Consider the following 22,932-nt stretch of genomic DNA (forward strand, 5'->3'; position numbering starts at 1 on the left):
GCCCCACATAAATTCTTCAGAGAAAGTAAGATGTGAAATACAATAGAAGTTTTGGAGCAGTAGTTTTGTTTCTGATGGAATTTTTCTGATAACGTGTTTCTTATGTGGCAACTCCCCAACTGCCCCACCCCATACACTAAAGGGATATGTTTTGTTTTTCTCCTGAAAAAGAACACATGAATAAAGGTAAACTTTTAGAGGTGCTTTCTATTCCAAGAAAACTCTTTGCTGCCAATGGAGAATTTTCATGGGCCCTACATAAAAAATACAATTATTTTATTCCAATCAGGTGATGTTCCTCAAGAAATTATTTTATTCGAGGGAAAACACAATACTTAAAAAACATTTTGGTTTTGGGCCCAAAACCTGGGTGGCTCAGTCGGTTAAGTGACAGACTCTTGGTTTCAGCTCATGTCTTGATCTATTGGTTTGTGAGATCAAGCCCCACGTTGGGCTCTATGCTGACAGTGTGGAGCCTGCTTGGGATTCTCTCTCTCTTCCTCTCTTTCTGATCCTCTCTCACTTGTGCTTTCTGTTTCAAAATAGATAAGTAAACATGTAAGAAAAAAATGTTAAAAGATGTTTTGGTTTTTAAAAATTGATCCCTTCAACACCTCAGCTATTATTGGGAAGAGGCAGAATTTGACATTGGTCCCTGTTCAAATAGGGCTTACATTCTAATGGTAGGAGGTAGACAGCAACCAAACAAATGATGAGCACTCTGAAGGAAAATGAAACAGGTGAGAGGGTAGAAAGGAAAGAAATTATTTTTTTAAAAAAATATTTATTTTTGGGAGAGCACAAGTTGGGGAAGGGCAGAGAGAGGGGGACAGGATCTGAAGTGGTCTCTGTGGTGACAAATGTGGGGCTCGAACACATGAACCATGAGTTCATGACCTGAGCCATAGTTGGACCCTCAACCAACTGAGCCATCCAGGTGCCCCAGAAATTACCTTTTTTAATGAACTGGTTGGGAGCCTCTTCTTAGAGGGTGGTAGTTGAACAGATCTAAATGAAGTGAGGGAGAAAGCCACATAAATATTTGGGAGAACATTCTAGGCTTCAGGCAACCAGACCAGCATGATTGGAACAGAAAGAGTGGTGGGGAGAATGAGGCTGGGACATGAAGCTCTGATGAGGACATCACACTTTACTTTCACGTTGACTGCTTTGGAGGACTTTGAGCAGAGAAGTAACAGGGTCTGACCTAAGTTTTCAAATAATTCCTTTGAGTACTGTGTGGAAAATAAAGTGTACTAAGAGTGGAATCAGGGACGCTATTTAAGAAGGTATTTTATTGTAGCACGTGGGTGGCTCAGTTGGTTAAGTGTCCAGCTTCGGCTCAGGTTATGATCTTGCTGTTCATGAGTTTGAGCCCACATTTGTGAGTTTGAGCCCCATGTCGGGCTCCTACTCTCGGTGTGGAGCCTGCTTCACATCTTCTGTTTTCCTCTCTCTCTGCCCTTCTCCTGCTCATGCTCCCTCTTTCTCTCTCTCTGAAAAATAAACAAACATTAAAAGAAAAAAAAAGGAAGGTATTATATTTGTTCAGGCAAGATAGTGGTTTGGACTAGGATATTAGAGGTTAGTTATATTTAAAATACAGGTAATAGGGTTTATTTTTGTAATGTTTATTTTGAGGGGGGTGCTTCGAGAGAGGGAGACAGAGAATCCCATGCAAGTCTCCAAATGGCCAGTGCAGAGCCCAACATGGGGCTCAAACTCATGAACCAGGAGATCATGACCTGAACTGAAATCAGTATTCAGACACTTAACCAACTGAGCCACCAATGAACCCTGGAAACAGGGTTTATTGATGGATTATCTGTGTGGGGTGAGGGAAAGACAGGAGCTGATAATGAGTCCAAAATCATTAGGAACTGAAGGAATGGAGAAAAAGTTTTGCTTTTCCAATGCAGTAGAAAAATGAAGTCAATGGGAAAATAGGGCTGGGTACCTAAATTAGTTGTGGTGTGGAGTGTGGCCAGGAAAGGTTTACTGCTTTCCCTTTACATGCTAGTTCATTGCTTTGTTAGCTTTGGCCGAGCCTCTCTTTCTGACATTGTGAGTTTTTTTTGTTTTGTTTTTGTTTTTTGGCAGGGGTGGAGTGGGGTAGAATTTAGTATTTTTTTAAAAATTGAAATATAACTGACATATAACATTGTGTAATTTTAAGGTGTACCAGGTGTTGATTTGATACACTTATATATTGCAATATGATTACCACCATAGGATTAGCTAACACCTCTATCACATCACATAATTATCACTTTTTTTTGTGGTGAGAACAATTAAGATCTAATCTCTTAGCAATTTAGAAGCTTATGATACAGTATGGTTGGCTATAGTCACTATACTGTGCATTAAGTCTCCAGAACTTATTTAACTATTAGTTGTAAGTTTGTACCCTTAAAACATCTCCCCTGAAAATTACTATTTGACTCTCTGTTTCTACAAGTTCAGTTGTTTGTTTGTTTGTTTGTTGCTTTGTTTTTTGTTTTAGATTCCACATAGAGGTGATATCATATAGTATTTGCCTTTCTCTGACTTATTTCACTTAGTATAATGTCCTAAAGTTCCATCCATGGTGTTGCAAATGTCAGGATGTTACTCTTTTCATGACCTAATAATATTCCATTGTTTGTGTATATATACCACACATTTAACCATTCATTGATTGGTGCATACTTGTTGTTTCCAGATCTTGCTTTTGTGAATAATATTGCAATGAAAATTGGAATGCAGATACCTTTTTATATTGTTTTCATTTCCTTTGGATATGTACACAGATCATATGTTTCAGTTTTTGAGGAACCTCCATACTGTTTCCCATAGTGGCTATACCACTTTACATTCCCACTAACAGTACATAAGTATTCCTTTTTCTCTACATTGTTGCCAGTGATTATTACATCATTGTAACAGGTGTGAGGTGATATCTCCTTGTGGTTTTGATTTGCATTTTCCTGATTATTACATCATTGTAACAGGTGTGAGGTGATATCTCCTTGTGGTTTTGATTTGCATTTTCCTGATGATGAGTGATGTTGAACATCTTTTCAGGTACCCATTGGTCATTTGGTTGTATTCTTCTTTGTGTGTGTGTGTGTGTGTGTGTGTGTGTGTGTGTGTCTTCTTTTGAAAAATTGTCTATTCAGTTCTTCTGCCTATTTTTAAAATCAGATTTTGTTATTACTTAGTTGTATGAGCTTTTTATATATTTTGGCTATTAGCCTCTTATCTGATACATGGTTTGTAAATATTTTCTCTCATTCCATAGGCTACCTTTTCATTCTGTTAATTGTTGAGTTTGCTATGCAGAAACTTTTTAGTGTGATTTTTGTCCTACTTGTTGAGTTTTGCTTCTGTTGCTTGTGCTTTTTGTGTCATATTCAAAAAAAATCATTGCCAATACCAATGGCAAAGAGCTTTTCCTGTATGTTTTCTTCAAGGAATTTATAGTATCAGGTCTTATGTTTAGTCAGGTCTTATATTTAAGTATTTAATTTATTTTGAGTTAATTTTTATGTGAGTGTGGTAAGACAGGGATTTTGTCTGTTTTTTGTTTTTGTTCTCTTCTAGGAATCATCTTGATTCCTAGATCATCCAAGATTGTCTTGATCTTGGCCTATGGATCTTAAGACTAGATCCATGCCTTACTACCAAGCTGAACATCTGAGGGTAGAGATCCCTGGTCTCCAGGACTAGGCTCTGGACCTTTGCTTTGACCAGAAGAATTCATAGCTGAGATCTAGCTTTCAGGGGTAAAGTAACTCACCAGGGAAGGCACCTTGTCCTCTCACTGGCACTGTAGGACAACATAATGAGGGGTGTCCTAGCCACTCTGAGCACACTTAGCCATCTGTGGTTCAAGTTATTCATGATTCACCAATGGAGCCAGGATTAGAGTCAGTTTTTCCTAGTGCATACGGTGGAGGTAGATACTTGAATGATAAACTTTCTAAGAGGTAGGAGAAATATATACTGAATGGCCCAAAAAGAAAATGTCTGCTACCTAAGGGAAGAGAAACAGCATGCTCAGGCAACAAATGGAGGAAAAAAGCACTTTGGGAGCGCCTGAGTGGCTCAGTCACTTAACGTCTGACTTTGGCTCAGGGCATGATCTCGCGGTTTGTGAGTTCAAGCCCCATGTCAGGCTCTGTGCTGACAGCTCAGAGCCTGGAGGCTGCTTTGGATTCTTTGTCTCCCTCTCTCTCTGCCCCTCCCCTATTCATGCTCTGTCTGTCTGTTTTTCTCTCAAAAATAAATAAACATTAAAAAACAAATTTAAAATTAAAAAATGCACTTTAGGGAATCTGTAGTCCATGGGAGAACATGATGTAACAATCTATTTTGAGCTCACTCACAGTTAGATACCTCCAAGGATACACACTTAGGTTGAAGCATACCTTGCCTTCAGGTGTTAATGGGAAAATGGTAATGTATGTGTAAGTCAGAGCCTCTGTGCTTAAGGGACAGAAGCTTCTCAGAAATCATACGTTGACCTGTTTTCAGTCATCTTAGAAACAGGCCATTCCTCTCTGTAATTGATGGCAATATTAGCCGTGCTTCTGGTTTAAAGAGATCAGAGATCAGAGATGGGAAATAGACCGGTTTCATCAAATGTGCATCATAGGTCATGCTATGTTAGAGCTGAAAAGGATCTCAGAGGCTGTTCAGTCCAATCCTTTAATTAGATGATAGGGAGGAAAAGGCTTAAGTAGAGTTCTAGATATAAAATTACATATACATTCAAAGACTTATTTAACCACTCCATTCAGACTGTGTGACTGCCCTCTTAATTTGCTATTTCTGCTGAGTCCATGTCCAAATGAAGGGAAATTAGGCGCTTTTAGTATATACATCCTTTGTCTTTTCTTGTTGGTCATCCATTAATTAGAAAAATTTTCTCTGAGTACCTATTACATGTCTGGAACTGTTCTTAGTTGAGAATATACTAATTAACAAGACAGACATATAGAGGGAAGAGACAGAAAAAAAAACTCAATAGTCAAGTGCATTATTTAGATTGTGATATTATAAAGAAAACAAAAGGACGCTATAAACTAGTGAAAAACAGGGGGCTACTTTAGCTAAGAAGATCAAGGATGAATTCTCAGAAGAAGGGAATAATTCAAAAACTTTAACTCAAGGTAATCTGAGAAAATTCCAGCAGGCTTCGTTCACCTCTAGCCACTAAGGATAGTTCAGGTCTGGACACTTGAGGTGATCCTATAGCTGTTGTTGTCTGACTACCCTCAGATTAAAGATTCCCTAAGCTGCTGGGAGCTATCCAGATCTACATAGCCAAGTTTATGGAGGCTGTAATACAGAAGGGCATAAGAACCAGCTGGCTATTTTGGGGGATGTGTGTACAGATGCCAGGTTGTGTCTTATATAGCTGTAGGGTCATCATTCACATCGACTGAATTGAACACAACTGTACATGGTGGCTTTGATCGAGACAAAGATTTAACGTGGTTTCCCCCTTCAATTTATTGTATGAAATAGTCTGAAATTTAGTCAGTGGATTTGGCTTAATCTACTCTCTGCTTCTCTTGATAAACTCCATGGTGGTGGCCTGGACAATCAAGTTTTGTCAATTTTAGCCCTATGTGTTTCCAAACAGAGTCATCACTGCAGAACATGGAGTCCAAAAGCCTTGAGGGGCTCTTAACTAGTTTTTTGTCCCAGGAAAGAATTCCAGAAACTTGCTACTGTTGACAAAACTTCCAAATATAATGAATAACTTGGAAAGCTCAGGTATCATAGCACTACCCTCCTGCCCCCAACATAGTGATAATATATATTTATTCAGATGCCTTTTCCCCTGCCTCTCTCTTATCCCCACATTTAAACTGCATGAGAACAGAATCATTGATTCCTTCATGCTTCCCAGAGCCCCTAGGATAGCACTGCTTTATGTGTAGTTGGTGTCCACTAACTGTTTATTCCATGAATTAACCTGGAGCTTCACAGAGCTTCTGTGATCATGAGTCAGAGCTTTTTCATCTGGGTCCTCCCAGAAAGATTTGGCTTCTAGTCCTGCAGCAGAATAATTCTATTTTTGGGAGCTGGGAACCATCTGGAGACTCTCAGCTGGGGAACATGGAAAATCCAGTATCAGGGTTAAGATAGGTGAGGGGACAGGATGCCCTCAGAACTCACATCTCAGTGAGATTCCCAAACCCTTTGCCTGAGTAGGAGTGCTAGACAGGGATCGGGGCTCCTTGGGACCCCTCTTCCCCTCAGTGGGCAGAGGACTGCACCAGCATCATCCATCCAGTATGTCCAGGATTCTATCTCAGGATTTGTATTTATAATTCTTTTTTTTTTTTATATTTTATTTATTTCTAGGAGAGAGAGAGAGAGACAGTGTGAGCAGGGGAGGGTCAGAGAGAGAGAGGGAGACACAGAATCTGAAGCAGGCTCCAGGCTCTGAGCTGGCAGTCAGCACAGAGCCTGACGCGGGGCTCAAACCGACGGACGCTTAACCGACTAAGCCACCCAGGCGCCCCTCAGGATTTGTATTTAAAGGGAACCTTATTTTCTCTTCCTTTTTAAAAAAAACTTTTTTAAATGTTTTATTTCTGAGAGAGAGAACGTGAGCAGGGGAGGGTCAGAGAGAGAGAGGGAGACACAGAATCTGAAGCAGGCTCCAGGCTCTGAGCTGTCAGCACAGAGCCCAATGCTGGGCTCAAACCCATGAACCGTGAGATCATGCCCTGAGCCTAAGTTGGACGCTTAACCGACTGAGCCACCCAGTCGCTCCTCTCTTTCTTTTTATTTTTAGCCTTTGAGTCAAAAATAAAACCTATTTTATTATAAACAAGAATGTCCTTAATGACCTTTCCCAAGTGGAAGGCAAGGTGCCCATAGCCCATAATTTGAATTGAAATCAATTCCTTTCCTAGCTTGAAAAACAGACAGAAATAACTTCCCAGGAAGGTGAACTTGGGGGACTCCAAAGCATTCTCAGGGTACTTTCAGTGCTCTGTAGGTGAGCTTTTACAAAGGTAAACAGGACTTACCTTGCTGGTTTCTGAGAAGTTTGTGGAGGGATGTGTACCAGGCTTCAACAAAACACCGTTGTGAGGCCAAGTGCCAAGTTCTTTGCGTGAAGGGCAAATCCATGCTGGTGTAGAGTTGCGGCCACATATGGTGCTGATGCCTGCTGTTTGGAAAGAATTGCAGTGCAATTAAAAGACTTTCTGAGACTTGGCAATATTGTTAATTCCTTTGCCATTTTATATGAGCAGGAGGATTAATTAGTGTTGGCTTTATAGAGTTATATCTAAATGCATATGTTTTGGGTTAGATATTTCTTTTTACTAGATTAGTCAGACTTGTTCCCAATTGTGAAGGCTGCCTCTTGGGATTCATTCGTGCCTGTCTGAATGCTTCTTGTTTGCTGGGGTGTGTTATCCAGGGCTGACACCAGAACCTTACTCTGTCCTTACCTTGCAGTATTACTTTTGAAGAAGAAATCAGAAGGCAAGAATACAGGGGTTGACTTGGCCACAGAATACCTCTTGTTTTTGTCCATTTCTACAAATGACTTTTTAAAACAGTCTAGTTTTCCCAGTTGCATTTCCTTGATGTTTCTTTGTTTTCACACTTTTACAGGAGAGAGAAAAAGAGACAAAACTCCCTGCAGCAGGGCATCTTTTAATGAAGCTTAGAATAGCCCTCCAGAGCTACTTATTCAGGCCTCCTCAGTGTTCACATCTGAGCCCACGAGGTTCCCAGTTCTTCTGTCAATTAAGCCATAATTAGTAGAATACTTTTTCATGGATGCTTTGGTGACCTTGGAAATATAGGGTATTCTAGAAATAGATACATTCATGATTCTCTTTCTCATTGCTGATGGTAATGAGGGTAGTTTTCTTCCTGGCACTGGGCCTAACACATGGGGGTGTGCAGTAAATGTTGAATGAATAAATGTTTGGCTTGGTGCTTGGGACATTGTCTGGGAGTGGTGGCTGTCAACTTAGCGTGCATGAGGCTCACCAAGACAGCTTATTAACAGAGTCATTCCAAGCTCCTGCCTCAAGTTAGGATCTGGTAGGTCAGAGGAAGGTTGCAAAAGACAATATTTTTAACAAATATCCAGGTGAATTTGGAGGCAGCTTGCCTGTGGACCTCACATATTGCAGAAGAAACTGCTTGGGGGGATATGGCATTTCAGAGCTTTAGAGGAAAAGTGTCTTCAGACCAGCTTAGGCTCCTTCTCGTTTCCATCCATTCCCATGGCCTCCTCTGGAGATCCTCGTGATGACAACTCCCTTTCTCCCAAGATGTTGCTCAGGCCATCTGTCCAGGTGCCATTGCCTGGTCTTCCACTTGCTGACCATTGCAGAGTCCACTTTGCTACAGATCAGAGTCTTTTCTTTTTAGTGTTTATTTATTTGTTTTATTTTGAGAGAGAGAGAGAGACAGAGAGAGACAGAGAGAGAATGAACAAGTGAGGAAGAGGTAGAGAGAGATGGAGACAGAGAATCCCAAGCAGGCTCTGCACTGTCAGCCCAGAGCCCAACGTGGGGCTCCAACTCACAAACCACAAGATCATGACCTGAGCTGAAACCAAAAGTCAGACGTTTAACCAGCTGAGCCACCCAGGTGCCCTTGCAGATTAGAGTCTTGCTGTTCCTCTGGAGCCACCTGAGAGTAGCATAATTGGATCACACCCCTTGGTCTTACTTTGGGATTGTACAAATTCACTGGTGGCTGGAGTGCCTTATGCTTCTTAGTTTGGTTGAGGTGACCTTTCAAGGCACTTGTGCTGAGTGTTTGTACAAGACATTGAATGATGTTAGTCATATGGGCTTAGGTGTATAAATGAGATGATGAATTTAAATTTCTTGACATAGCTCAGGCTATATAACACATGCTCTGTATATATTGTGGATATTTTTGCCTCTGTGAATTGTAAACTCCTTTAGGGACATTCCAGGGACACAAACTAGTCTGCATTAGTCTGCAAATCACCAGTCAACTAGGCTAAGAGTGGCTGAAAACGAAGGAGAACTTTATTTTTATTTAATTTTTATTGTTTAAAATTTATTCATTTTTGAGAGACAGAGACAGTGTGAGCAGGGGAGGGGCAGAGAGAGAGAGGGAGACAGAATCTGGAGCAGGCTACACAGGGCTGAAACTCATGAACCGTGAAATCATGACCTGAGCTGAAGTTGGATGCTTAACCGACTGAGCCACCCAGGCATCCCAGGGAGAACTTATTCTTAACAAGGGGTTGGTGGCCTGCAGTTTCAGAGTTTATTTGGAAGATCAATCCTCTGGGTTGGTGATTTTTTCATTCTTTTGGCTTTTTTGTTGAGATCACAAGATGGTCATCACAACTCTGAGGTTTATTCCACACAACAGAACTCCAAAAGGGAAGGAAAAGGTATTTTCTCCCCACCCACTCTCTTCCCTTTGTCTGTCTGTCTCCTTTTCCTTGTTCTCTCTCACCTTTTTTCTTTCTCTCCCTCTTTCCCCATTCTTCCCTCCTCTCTTCCCTTTCTCCCTTTCTTTTTCTCCTTTCTCCCTCTCTCTGTCTTTTATCTAGGATAGAAATCCTTCTCAGAGCTTCCAAAAGATTTACCTTACCTCTCTTTGACTAGAACCAAATCATGTGCTCTCTTCAGGCTGATCACTAGCCAGTGCCTAGGGGGTTACTATCTTGGTTTAGACCTATCATGGCCTCTTTCCCACGTCTAGAGGAGGACTCCCATTTCTGAGCCTGTAGCTGCATGAATGCTGTCAAGACTCAACTTGCTAAGAAAGAAGAGAGGAATGACTGTCTGGTAGGCCCTTGTAATAACTTCCCAGAGCGGTTATGAATGGTATCACAAACTAGGTGGCTTAAATAATAGAAATTTATTGCCTTGCAATTCTGGAGGCCAAGAGTCTGAGGTAAAGGTGTTGGTAAGGTCAGCGCCTTCTGAGATCTGTGAGAAGAGTCTGTTCCACATCTTTCTCATTGTTTCTGGGTTTGTTAGCAGTCTTAGGCATTCCTCAGCTTGTAGGAGCATCATCTCAATTTCTGCTTTCATTTTCAAATGCTGTTTTTTCTGTGTGCATGTTTTTGTCCAAATTTCTCCTTTTTATAAGGACACTAGTCATAGTGGATTAGGAGCCCCTCTACTTTAATATGGCTGCATATTAATTAATTATATCAGTGATGATCCTATTCCCAAATAAGGTCACTTTCTGGTACACTAAGGTTTAAGACTTCAACCTAAGAATTTTGGTGGTGGTGGGGACACAATTCAGCCTAATTCTTGAACCCTGTGAGGTCAAGTGGCTCGGCTGACCGGAACATGACAACCTTAGCTACTCTGCTTTCTTGTTTGCATTTAGCATTTAATTCAGTCCAAAGAGACCTTGTATCCTTTCAATGTTAGAGAATAAGAATAATAATTTAAGAAAAGCAAATGAGTAGAAAAGGGGACAAACTGGAAGTTTCAAAGAACATAAAAAAATTAAAAATCATCACCATCATTAACATCATCATCAATCCATCCATTTATGCGTCTACCTCTTTCCTTGCTGTAATAGCAGTAGAAAGAAAACCACAGCCACTCAACCAGCAAATATTGGGAAAGCCCTCAGACAGAAATCTAAGCGGCAATAACACCATATAGTTACTAAACTCCATACTCATGGGGATTGTTAAGTAACTCTAATCATTTATGAAATTTAGTCTACTGGAGTCATAAAATTGATTTTTCAAATTTGTATTCATTATTTAAACATTCCCCCCCAGATTTGGCCATGGAGAACACATAGAAAAGTCAGGTTACTCATTTTAGACATTTTGGGACTATGTTTATGCCAAATTTTATAAATATTTAAGATACCTTTTAGAGCTATAAATGTTATATAACATTCTTAAAGTAACTGAATCCACTTAGTTTGACTTTTTCATTTTTTTTTAAAAGTTTTTTTTTAATGTTTATCATCCATATTTGAGAGAGAGACAGAGAGCATGAGCAGGGGAGGGACAGAGAGAGACAGAGAATCCAAAGCAGGCTCCAGTCTCTGAGCTGTCAGCAGAGAGCTTGATGCAGGGCTTGAACTCACAAACCGTGAGATGGTGAGCTGAGCTGAAGTCAGATGCTTAACTGACTGAGCCATCCAGGTACCCCTCCAACTTTTTCTTTCAATGGAAAGTACACTTCCCAGAAGATGAGCATGACATTTTCTACCTAAAATCTGTAAAAGAACATCATTAAAAGGTATCAAAGATCATAAAGCACCCTGAGATAGAATTATTTTGAAGTTATTGTAATAATTTTTTGGTCAACATGGCTGTTCTATAGTGCTTTCTGATGGGTGTTCATGGACTGTGGGGAGAAGACACGTGGCTCATGTCTAACCCAATAAGAGAAGACATGTGGTGGGTCAGAGGAGGCTGGCTCCACTGAGCTGTGTGCTTTTATATACTGGGAGAGGCCCAATTCATGCAGGGCTCTGCCCCCCACATCATGAATTTGAGCTTCATCTGAAGCCATGGGACTGCACTCCAGCCAATGCAGTCTTTCTCTCTCCTCAGTGATGTTATGCAGATGAGGTCTCTATTTAGCCATACTTTCCTAGGTGACTGACAAGGCCACCCTTCTTTGTCTGGATCACCAAGAAGGGATCTGGACTTCAGCAAAAATATGTTTTCTCAAGCCCTTCCCCAGTGAGCATAGACTTGCTAAAAATCTTTTCATGGGCTTTTGCCAGGCCCTCTTCTGAACTATAGAGTCCGGAAAATTTGTCCTGAGCTCCCCTCTTCCCAGAAGTCCACCCTCTGATGCATTTAAGGGGCAACAGTTGCTTTACCTGCTTCTGCTCTCACTACCCCTCTCTCTACCCACCATACGAGCATGGAGAGCATCCATTTGAGTGATGCCATGACTTTGTTAAAAATTAAGGTGAAACCCACTTTAAAGTGAACAATTCAGTGGCATTTATACATTTGCACTGTTGTACAACCATTACTTCTGTCGAGTTCCAAAACATTTTCATCACCTGAACAGAACCCCTTACCTTACATCCAGCAGATACTCCTCATTCTCCCTTCTGCCCCTACCTCCCAGCCCCTGGCAGCCACTAATCTGGTTTCTGTGTCTATGGATTTACCTAGTCTGGATATCTCATATAAAAGGAATCATGTAATATGCAGCCTTTTGTGTTTGGATTCTTATACTTAGTATAATTTTTTTCAAGCTTCATTCATATTGTAGTGTGTATCATCACTCCACTCCTCTTTTTGATTAATCAATTAATTTATTTTTAAGTGTTTATTCATTTTTGGAGAGAGAGAGTGTACACACAGGGGAGGGGCAGAGAAGAGAGGGAGAGTGAGAATCCCATGCAGGCTCTGCCCTGTCAGAACCATGAAATCATGACCTGAACTGAAATCAAGAGTTGGGTGCTTAACCAACTGAGCCACCCAGGTGCCCCCTCCCTATCTTTCTTAAAGGTCCTTCTGACTCCCTCAATCACCTGATTGGGCCTAACAGCCCTTGCCACCTGTTCTTCATATCAGTAGCACTTGTACATCCACCAAATGAGTTGGTCTCAACTTCCTTCCATAGTGATTCAACATATCTCTTAGAGGTTGCCTTTCCTGTCCTGTAAGCCTGCCCTAGGCTTATTTTCATTGCTTTTAGATTTCTCCAAAGACTCAGAGCTTCCTATATTCTAGGCATAGAACTAGAATTTGACGGTTACGATATAAGCCCAGCAAAGTGGCTAGCTCTTTTTAGCTTTTAGGTTTCCTTCACGTGAAAGCAGAGCCCATGGGAATGTTAAACTGCCTCGTGGTTTTAAAAAATGCCAAGTGCTAAAAAGATTATGTGCAAAATGGAAGGCCTAGGTGAATGCGATTTTTAAAAATCTCAACCTTTGGGCCCCCTGTGGCTAAGGGCAATAACAAACTGCCACCCTGCTGGGCTTTGAATGAAGGGCCGTAACTCTCCTTGACCCTTCTGCTGACTCCACAAGCCATTTGAGACCTGTCTAAGTTTTATAATGTTACCAGGACCCCTACCAGTGTTATAGCCCACATCTGCCTAGGAATTCTCCTCTGTCAGTTACATGGAGTGTGCTCCTATGAGGCTATCTCCTGGATGGCCAGTCCTCAGGGCCAACACGTGTTTTGGCTTACTCTCCATGTTGAGACAGTTTAGAATTGCCCAGAACTGACCCTACACATTTATAAAGCCTCAATATGCTGACATGATTAAGTGATAATTCTTTAAATGTGAGGAATGTTTTTCTACCATGAAGCCCAGAAGGGACTTGATGAACATATGGGAAAACCACTGGCAGCTGAATCACGTCTTTGGGGGCCTCTTGTTGCTCATGTCATTGACGACCCCTCTAGTTTGTATTTGTAGTGTGACAAGAGTAAGGAGATGACATCATAAAGGGAAGGAGTTTAGCTCCATTATAGATGAAAGAAAAACTTATCTTACCCCTGTCCACCTAAACAAGCCTAGTGAAAAACCTATAAAGCTTTCCTGTTACCGTGAGGCTTGGTCCACCTGTTTATTCAGGCTTTTCCTGAAGCTGGAATGACAACTGACATGATTGGGTGTGATGTAAGGGCCTCGTAGGTGACGTGTGTGCCACTGTGTTTTAAGACAATGTCCCTTAGCTCAGAGTCATGGAGAGGAAAGAATGTTTTCATTTCAAGGCTTTGTGCAGCTTTATGAGAAAAGGAAGTCAGGGAAATCTTCTGACTCCCAAACCGCACTGCAGGCCTAGAATGACGGTGGCTCTGTTTCCTCCCCTCCCCCCCTCTACCCTGCCCCATGCCCTGCACACCACCATCACCCCTACCCCGAATGGCCCCAATTTACTTATAAGCAAAACCCAGCAGAAATTCTTTCCCACCACCTCCCTCCACATCATCACTAGAGCACTTTCCGGAAAGAACGCGAAGGCCAGCTTCAAGAATTCCAGGGCAACATGCTTTACAGGGCCTTGTGACCTGTATTGGAAGAAATTTTGGGCCTTGTGCCCACAGGCCTACGGTAAAAAGGTTAACTATTATTGCAAATGGGGTGGGGGACCCGGTCAGTAAACAAGAATAAGTAAGATATGTGACAGCTTTTCATGACTTGACTAAATGGGAAGATCTCTACTGAGAAGTTGTGCACTCCCATGGAGTGCACAACTAGCTCCACAGTCCCAGCATGGGCCTCTCCTCCTGGGTCTCCTCTCCCCTCTCCCACCAGTTACTGTCTTTCAGGGACCATTGGCCTAGTGTTGTCCAGCAAGCCCATACCCCCAAGGTCTATTCTGGGCAAAAGTAACCAGTAATAAATGTTTCTTTGTGAAATGTGATCTGAGTTCCCTGAGGTCCTTATTAGGCTTGGCACAGGGAGACAAGGTTGGTGGGGAGGGTCCCAGTGCCTGGCAAGCCCCTCCCCGTCCACTCCCTCCGCTGGGCCATTATGCAAGCTGACTTACTCTATCCTCCCTGCCATCCTGTGAAGTATGAATTATTATCATCTTCTGTTCTAGATGAGGAGACACAGTCTCAGAGAAGTTAGATTTATTATTCATTTTGCTCCCTACTGTTCTTTGAAGGATTTGAGGTAGTTAACAAAAGCACTTGGAAGTCAAAAGGAAAACAGTAAAGACTTGATGCAGAGAGGTGGAATGAAGGCAATGCATGGAAGGGATAATAAGCCACCCAGAAATGCACACCACACTGGTAGAGTGGTTAGAGGTAGCCAGGCCATAAATTTAGAAGCCAAGACAGAAGGAATAACAATTTATAGTTAGAAAAGTTAAACAACTTATATAGTAGGTAGAGGAGCTAGGATTTGAACCTAGGTTTATCTGATGCCAAAGCTGACTCATGCATTTGTTCTTTTATGGGAGGGATCCTGTGCTGTGGTCTTGAATGGTGGCTAAGGCCCAAGTCTACAACAGGAAGCTAAGCAACCCATCCTGTGGATCTCAGCTGGATGCTCTAGCCAGGCTTCTCAAGGCAGGACAGGGTCTGCCTCCACCCGCTGTCATCCCCTCAGCTCCTCCCCAGGTCCTATGGGAAGAGGGTTGGGAAGGTGGTCTTCCCAGCACTCAGGCCATGCGTGTGATAAAGGGCTAGTATCTCACCATGAGGAAGGGGTGCTTCCATTCCTTCAGTGTGCAAAGATCGGGGACCCATGAACAGGGAAACTAGCTGCTGGAGGTTTGCTGATCTACAGAACCCACCGGTTTACCCTGTGCTGTCATCAAAGTTCAGAATGTTGAGGGACTTCTTGGAAAGGCCAACTGGGTCCCCTGAAGTTGAGCAAATGCGGATATTAAGACTGATTGTCACATGGGCCAAGACAGTTCTGAAGACAGAAGGCCCGCTAAAGTTCTGGTGCCAGTGACACTGGGATTGTGGGGCAGAGTCCCTGGGAAGAGAAGGGAGCAGCTCCCATCCTGTCTTGTTCTCTGCAGCCCTTGGAGGGTAGTAAAAATATCCTTAAAGCTTTTCTTCTTCGTTCATTCTTAAAAGTTATCTGGGCAGGTAAAAACAAAAGCTGCAAAACAAAAAACCTTAACTTAGAGACGTTAAGCAAGTTGTTGACATCCACTGTGTCCTCACTGTTGCCATCTACAAAATGGACACAGGACTTGCCACCTCCTCCTCCCACCAGGAATTTGTGAAGCTTCACTGAGACCAGCACAGGCTGCGTCTCACAGGCCTGGCTCACGTGGGACACACAGAATATGGTGTGGAGTCTGTTTCCTGTGACCTTTCTTTCATCATTTCTCTTGCCTCCTTTCTCTGAGTCTGTTCTGTCCTGAGGAATCCCCTGGACACCCTGTCCTGTGGATTATAGCCCTCTCTTTCTGGGCTGATGATTATAAGAGTCTTCAGGAGTGTTGTAAGCCCACTCAAGGCACTGCTCACCCAGTAGCCTAGTGTGGAAGTGGACTTCAGAAGTTTTAAAAGCTTCCTGGGTAATTCTGATTCATAGCCAGGTACGAGTGCTCCTGTGTCAGGCTATACTTGAAAACTTCTTTTCTTTTTTTGGTTAAGTTTATTTATTTTGAGAGAGAGAGAGAGAGAGCACAAGCAGGGGAGGGGCAGAGAGAGACGATCCCAAGCAGGCTGTGTGCCACCAGTGCAGAGCCCAGCGTGGGGCTTGAACCCATGAACCGTGAGATCATGACCTGAGTTGAAATCAAGAGTCAGATGCTTAACCTGCTGAGCCACCTAGGTGAAAATTCTGACTGTTATTGCCTCTGGATAGTTTGACCAGGGTGCCACCTACCCGTTGTTTAAATATTACTTGTTTCTAACAAATGCATGAAGTTCCCATGAGGTTCTCACCTTTGCCTAAAAGGCCAAGTAACTTCAAAAGGTGGTTGCAGAGAGCCCTGATGGGCTGCTAACACTCCAGCACAGACTAGTTTATTAGATTAGCCCCCATCATCCTCACAGGTCCCTGAGGAATGGGACTGGCATTCCTTCTGATGAGCAATAGGATGAGAATGGCTCCAAAGCTGGGAATCCTGTTTAGGAGACCAGACATGGCCCTGAGCAGCCAGAGGAGAGCCAGCGAGAGGTGGTGTCTTGAGGAAGAAAAAGGGAATGGGGAAGAAAGACAGCCACGCCTCGCTTAATAAATATTTATATCATTAATTTTTTAAAACCTTTTTATTTCGATATAATTTCAGACTTAACAAAAGAAGGTGAAAAAATAGTACAAAGATTCCCTATACCCTTTACTCAGCATCTTCAAATATTAACTTCTTAAAAACTCTAGTCAAATGATCAAAACCAGGATGTTCACATTGTTATGGTGCTATTATTACTACAGTTTAATTCTGTGGAATTAAATTCAAATGAAATCATTCAGATTTCTCTAACCATCCTACAGATGTCCTTTTTCTGGACTGGGATCTAATCCGGGATCCCATTGATTTAGTTGCATTTCCTTAGCCTCCTTGAGCACAGAATAGTTCCTCAGTCTGTCTTTGTCTTTCGNAAAAAAAAAGAATTGTAGAATGTCCCACCCGTTTGGATTTGTCTGGTGCCTTTTCATGATTAAATTAAGGTTATTAATTTTGGTAAGAATATCACAAAAGATGATATTTTTCCTTTAGGGTATTATAAGAGCTGGTGCAAGGTTTTTTTGTTTTGTTTTGTTTCATTTGTTTGCTTTTGTATTTTTCCCCCAGAAAAGCATGTTAGAAGAAAAGATACCTATTTAGCAGTTAACCATCTATTTTGTGATAACAAAGATGAGGTGAAGCTCCATCCTGAACTGGTACTTTATGGGACCCTTTTCTGCTGCCCTGCATCACCTCCTTACCAGCATCTCCTTCCAGACGCTTCCTTCCTCCAGCTTGTCCTCCTGGTGTGTGAGGCCTCCTCTTAGCGAGGCAAAATTCTTTGAGAAACATTCATACAATATCTTATGAAAATAGGTCCCAAAGTCATAAAAATGTAGCTAATACCTCTAGTTAAGCAAAGTTTTCTTTGGGAAGAAAATTGGATGTAATAAAAAGAAATGAATGTGGTTAAAGAAACAGAGATATTTGTGCTTGTATGTGCACAAGATTTGCCAGCAATGAAAAAATTAAACTGCAGAAAATATAATTGTTGGNTATATATATTATTTTTGAGAGAGACAATCATGAAATTATGACCTGCGCCAAAATCAAGAGCTAGACACTTAATCGACTGAGCCACCCAGGTGCCCCAAGGATGAACTTGTTTGTCCATTTGGTGCTGTTGGCCTGAATGGAGAAGAAAAGTACCCAGAAAATAGGCCTTTGTTTTTACACTTTAATGTCAATGACCTTGTTTTTAGAGAAGATCATATTTGTCTATTTAAGAGAATAAAATAAGAGAGAAAAGGATAAAATATACAGAAAAAAGGAGGTGAGAAATTTCTGGATCAAACACTTTGTAGCATTTGGCATCATTTAAGATCTCTTTTTTATCCATATACCCACTTAGAGGTATGTTATCCTATGAAGATGAGATACTGCCCATGCTGATGTATATCCTGTTCTTTTTTAGTCTCTTTTTATGCTTAAAATTATTAAATTCTTATGTAAAAAGAGATGCAAATGCTTCAGAATATGTGAGGCAGGATGTGGAAGTCTCCAGGGAACACCATTTTAATAGTTCGGTGTATGCTCTGTCTGATTTTCTCTATACTGTCTTGGAACCTAATGTTTTCACTTAATGTATCTTGGACTGAGTAACTTTCTAACTGATGTTAGTGGGGTCATGACCTTTTTGATATACAAAGTTTCTTTTCTTTGGATTATTGAGGTCAAAGATGTTCATTGATCACCTGTTTTGTAAGCATTTCTTTCATTTTGCATCTTGTACAATATTTTGGAGGCATCTGTCTCCACTGATTACTCCAACCCTCTTTAAAATTCTCCTTTAAAAAAAATTTTTTTTAACATTTATTTATTTTTGAGAGACAGAGAACATGAGCAGGGGAGCAGTAGAGAGAGGGAGAGATACAGAAGCTGAAGCAGGCTAAAANTAGAGTGACAATATCCAGAATGTGCTTGTGTGCTTGTGAACATTGATCTATTTTTGCCTTGCTTGGGTCCTTTTGGAATAAATTAAGAGCTTTAACAGAAGTAAAGTATTAAGAACATCAGGAATGAACTTCAGTTTATGTTAAATATATATATTTATAACTATAAACTTTAGTTTATNACATGAGCAGGGGAGCAGTAGAGAGAGGGAGAGATACAGAAGCTGAAGCAGGCTAAAAGCCCTGAGCTGTCAGCACAAGCCCCACTCAGGGGCTTGAACTCACGAACATGAGATCATGACCTGGGCTGAAGTCAGACACCTAACTGACTGAGCCACCCAGACGCCCCCAAAATTCTCCTGCTTTGACGTCATGACACTGCCATCCATCCTGTCACCGAACTAGCCAACTCCTTCCATTCTGCACACACTCTCTTTGAACTGAAAGATCCATCCCGTTTCCTGATCTCTCATCCAGGGTCCCACTCTGGCTTCTCAGTTTGCTTCTCCCCTTCTCTTTGCCCTCATTCTGGTTTAGTTCTTTCCTACCGTCTCTGAGGCTTCTAGAAGGATGACTGCATACCTCCTCCAATTACAGCTCTTATAATGATCCCTAATGAGGAATCTGCTTATATTCATTTTGTAGGACTCTTGTAATAGAGTACCACAAACTGGATAGTTTAAAGCCACAAAAACTTACTTGTTATTAGTTCTGGGGGCCAGAAGTCTGAAATCAAGTGTCAGCAGGCTTATATTTTCTTTGATGGCTCTAGGGGAGAAATCCTTCCTTGCCTCTTCTGGCTTTTGGTGCTTGCTGGCAGTCCTTGGTGTTTCTTGGTTTGTACCTGCAGGACTCCTCTGCCTTCACACGGTCTCCTCCTCTTTGTGTGTCTGTGTCCAAATTTCTCTCTTTTAGTAAGGACACCAGACATTGGAATAGAGCCCACCTTAACCCGGTATGACTTAACCTTAACTTGATAAATATATCTGCAAAGACTGTATTTCCAAATAAGGTCACATACCAGGGTACCAGGTGAACATGCACTGGGGGAGGACACTGTTCAGTCTGGTACACTGCTGTAGTTCCATATTGTCACTTCTCTTTTAGACATTTCTTTGTGGATGTACCACTGGGGTCTTTGACTTAACATGTCAAAAAATGAGGCCATCACCTTACCAGTCCTCTAAGGAGCTCTGGCAAGAAGTGGCCAAATAAATCCAATGTTATCAAGAAAAACTTGAAATTTAAATTTTACATGCAATTTTGAAGTAAATGCACATTGTGCTTTGAGGTTGTGTTTCTACCAGTATGAAGCTATCACACATTGTAAGACATTTGGATATTATAATCTCATCCTTTTTAGTTAATATTTTCCTGTACATTTCATTTTATATGAGTATCAGTGCATATATATGTGCAGTTATATATAATATATATTATATATATGGTATAATGCATTAATATAGCAGATCAGGTATATAATTTACAAGTAGTTAAATGCATATACCTGTGTTAGAGTGTGTGCTCAGAGATTTTTTTAATGAATGGAGTATGTGATCAAGGGTTTGGGCAACAACAGTCAGCAGAGTTGGGTTCATTTTCCTTAGCAAGACCTTCAGTTACAGCTGCTATATTATTATTTTTTTTTGCACGATTTTTTTTTTTGGAGCAGTTTTAGATTCATAGCAGAACTGAGAGAAAGGTAACAGATTTCCTTCAGACTCTGCCCATACACATACATATATTCCCCCCTCATCAACATCCCACACCACAATGGTACATTTATTGCAACTGCTGAACCTGCACTGACCCACCTTACTATCAGCCAGAGCCCACAGTTTACCTTAGCGCGCTGTTGTACGTGCTCTGTGGTTTTGCACTAATGCGTAGTGGCACGTCTCTACGATTTCCAAATGGTACAGAGTAATGTCACTGCCCTAAAATCCTCTGTGCTTCACTTAAACATTCCTCACTCCTTTCAACCCCTGACAACCACTGCTCCTTTTACTGTCGCCACAGTTTCACTTTTTCCAGAATGTCATGGAGTCAGAGTGGCATAGTATGTAGCCTTCGACCTTTTTTTCAACCTTGTCTCCACTGTTTCCCTCTGTGCCAGTGCAGCCTATGCCCCAGGCATCCATTTATACACTTGGTTCCTTGGCTTTGGCTGTCTTCTCTGTTGACAGAGCCCCTTCTCATGGTTCACTCTCCTGCAGCTCTTCCCTTCTCTCCAAGGTGAGGTCAATCTCATCTCCTCCCTGAGTCTGTCTGTATCTTCAGTCACTCAGTCATGTGTGACTCCTCCTGTACTCTCACTCATGTGGTTTTTCACATCACTGTTCAGCTTCTCCACTCGGACAGGTGTTGTTGTTGGCTCTGCATATGTTTGTGTGTGTGTGTGTGTGTGTGTCTCCACCCTGTACTAGCTGGGAAGATCCCTGAGGATGGAGCCAGTGACTGTCCCTCATTCTTGGTCACCCACATCTCCCCTCCTCTATTCCAATAAGGCACTTAATATTTGTTCAATACATTTTTTCCAGTATTGACTTGTTATTTCAAAATTCTCAAATTAATGACATTTTATATTTGAGCATGGTCTACATTTCCTGTACAAAAATTGGAAATCATTAGTAAGGGAGGAAATGATAAAATCCAGCAGTTAGAACGCTGTTTCTAATCTGAGACCTCCCTCTTTCTCCCCAGAACCGTTAGTAGGTAAGTTTTCACAGTGCCTGAACATGGCAGAAGGGCAGGGCACAGGGTCTCAGATGGGACAGCGGAATAGAAATGGAATATTTTCCATTCTGGTCCTTTGTTACAAAAACCTGGTTTAAGAGCAGTGTTTCCCTACTTGCCAATAGCAATAGTCACTTCCCTTAACTAGAAAATAGTTTTCTTTCCTTTTTTTCCCAGTTCTCTAAGTATCATATATGTTTCATCCATTTTTAGCTTTCTTTTTTTTTTTTTTTTTGGCAAAAGAAAAGCTTTTCTTTAACTGGGTATGAATAAGTTGCAAATGTTAAGTGCAAAAGGAATGAACTTTTGTAGTCAATAGAACTTATGTTTAGACTCATCTAAGAAATGGCTACTGCGGTGAGCAGTGTGTGACCGCTTGTCATATGGCTTTCTTCTCTGTCTACTTCAGTAGTTCTGAAGGCTGTCTAGAATGACATTTATTGTTTATACTTGCACTGCACATAAAAACCAGACAAAAAGGTAATTTTCAACCATCTCTTATAGTATGTTTAAGCAAGTATAAGAACATACATAAGTATCATATAAAAATAATAAAAAAATAATACTCAGTTTTGGCTAAGTGGTGGAACAAATTATGCCCTCATCTCCTGTTGGCAGGAATTTGGATTTGTATAATGTTTCTGGAAAGCAGTTTGGCAAAATGGATCAGAAGCTCATAAAATGTGCATATCCTTTGATCTAACAATTCCATTCTTAGCAATGTATTCTAAAGATATTATTTCAGTTTTGGACAAAGATTTAATACAAGAATGTTCATTGCAGCATTGTTTATACTAGTGATAAAAATTTGGAAATGACCTGCGTGTCCAATAATAGGAAATGGGTAAAACAAATTATGGTTTTCCCATATGATGAAATAGTTAGAGGCCAGTACAAGTTGAATTGTAGATGAATTTTTAAGATACGACATATTGCTAAGTGAATTAAGCAGGCTGTAAACAATATATTCAGTTTGATTACAATTTGTTATAAAAAATGTGTGTAACTTTGATTTCTGAGCTTCTTCTTGCATCAAGAAGCTACACTTGCTTTTTTTTTTTTAATTGAGAGAGAGAGGGGGAGCAAATGAGTGAGGACAGAGAGAGAGAAGGAGAGGGAGAGAAAGAATGCCATGAGGGACAAAGAGAGAGAGAGGAGAGGGAGATAGAGAGAAGGGGGCTCACCCGGAAGTGGGGCTTGTGCTCACCCAATATGGGACTCAAACTCATGAACCCTGAGATCATGACCTGAGCTGAAGTCAGATGCATAGCTGACTGAGCCACGCAGGTACCCAGAGGCTATACTTGCTTTTAATATTTATATCCTGTGTCTGAAGCCCCCATCCAGCTTGACTGCAAGAGGTTGTTCTTTCTTCTAGAAGATTCCCCTATTTGTTCTCTCATCACTTTGTCTGGCATTTCACTCCTTTGCAGGTTACCTGTTGCTCTCTTGAAGCCAGCTTCTCCAGGTTAATATCTCTCTCCTTATGAAGCTTTGCAGAATCGTGGACAACAATGAGTTCCCTATAATTCCCCAAACACAGGTAAGACTAAGCTATGATGCTCAGTACAATTTTCCTGAGTGCTTAAAAGTATGTTTGCTTCCAGAAAACTTACTCTTGGGTCAGTCTCACCCAGGTTGCCTTGTGTCCTATATTGGTTTTATCTCTCCTTGTCCTGCTAGT

The 22,932-nt window shown here is 41.3% G+C and overlaps 1 long non-coding RNA gene across 1 annotated transcript in view; it reads left to right on the plus strand.

Moving 5' to 3' along the window:
- The first annotated feature begins 3,027 nt into the window (after positions 1-3,027).
- The window catches only part of LOC144235720 (uncharacterized), a 114,999-nt gene continuing 95,094 nt past the window's right edge, over positions 3,028-22,932 (plus strand). Inside the window, exons 1-2 of the long non-coding RNA XR_013336300.1 lie at positions 3,028-3,063; positions 22,682-22,791. This is a non-coding gene — a long non-coding RNA (uncharacterized LOC144235720). The remainder of the gene's footprint in view (positions 3,064-22,681; positions 22,792-22,932) is intronic.

This window comes from Crocuta crocuta, unplaced genomic scaffold (assembly GCF_008692635.1).
Source record: "Crocuta crocuta isolate KB4526 unplaced genomic scaffold, BGI_CrCroc_1.0 scaffold10, whole genome shotgun sequence".
In the NCBI taxonomy this organism is placed as follows: Eukaryota; Metazoa; Chordata; class Mammalia; order Carnivora; family Hyaenidae; genus Crocuta; species Crocuta crocuta.